The 581-nt window shown below is 51.1% G+C and overlaps 1 protein-coding gene across 4 annotated transcripts in view; it reads left to right on the top strand.

Annotated features, from left to right (window-relative positions):
* Positions 1–581, top strand: part of NLGN2 (neuroligin 2) — a 100,385-nt gene that overhangs the window by 88,015 nt on the left and 11,789 nt on the right. The window lies entirely within an intron of this gene.

The raw sequence follows: 581 nt of genomic DNA, 5'->3' as shown, positions 1-581 counted from the left end.
GTCTAATATCTGACCTCCGTCCTTCCCTTCACTCTTCTATCTGACCTCCGTCCTTCTCTTCAGTCTTCTATCTGACCTCCAGCCTCCTCTTCAGTCTTCTATCTGACCTCCGTCCTTCCCTTCAGTCTTCTATCTGACCTCCGTCCTCCCCTTCAGTCTTCTATCTGACCTCCGTCCTCCCCTTCAGTCTTCTATCTGACCTCCGCCCTTCCCTTCAGTCTTCTATCTGACCTCCGTCCTCCCCTTCACTCTTCTATCTGATCTTCAGCCTTCTCAAAATGTGCATTGGAAGCTGCAGCAAGTCAGATAGAGCTCCGCCTCATTTCCTGCATGGAGGACATCCGCCATTACCTCGACAGTTCCTCCATAGCCTGTCCCTGGCCCCGCCCTTTCATTCATTGGACTTCAGTTCATGGAGACTCAGCATCACATGTGGGTGTTACTATGGGTAACACTACTATGGGTTACTATGGGTGTCTCTATGCAAATACAGCTTGCCTAGGAACAGGGCCCTTTAGTTGAGACACCTGAACTCAATCATTTGGGGGGGGGGGGGGGGAGAAAACCTCAACACCAACAAC

This window comes from Nanorana parkeri, unplaced genomic scaffold (assembly GCF_000935625.1).
Source record: "Nanorana parkeri isolate BGI_ZX_2015 unplaced genomic scaffold, ASM93562v1 scaffold2252, whole genome shotgun sequence".
Taxonomy (NCBI): Eukaryota; Metazoa; Chordata; class Amphibia; order Anura; family Dicroglossidae; genus Nanorana; species Nanorana parkeri.
This window is presented reverse-complemented; position numbering and strand designations above follow the sequence as displayed.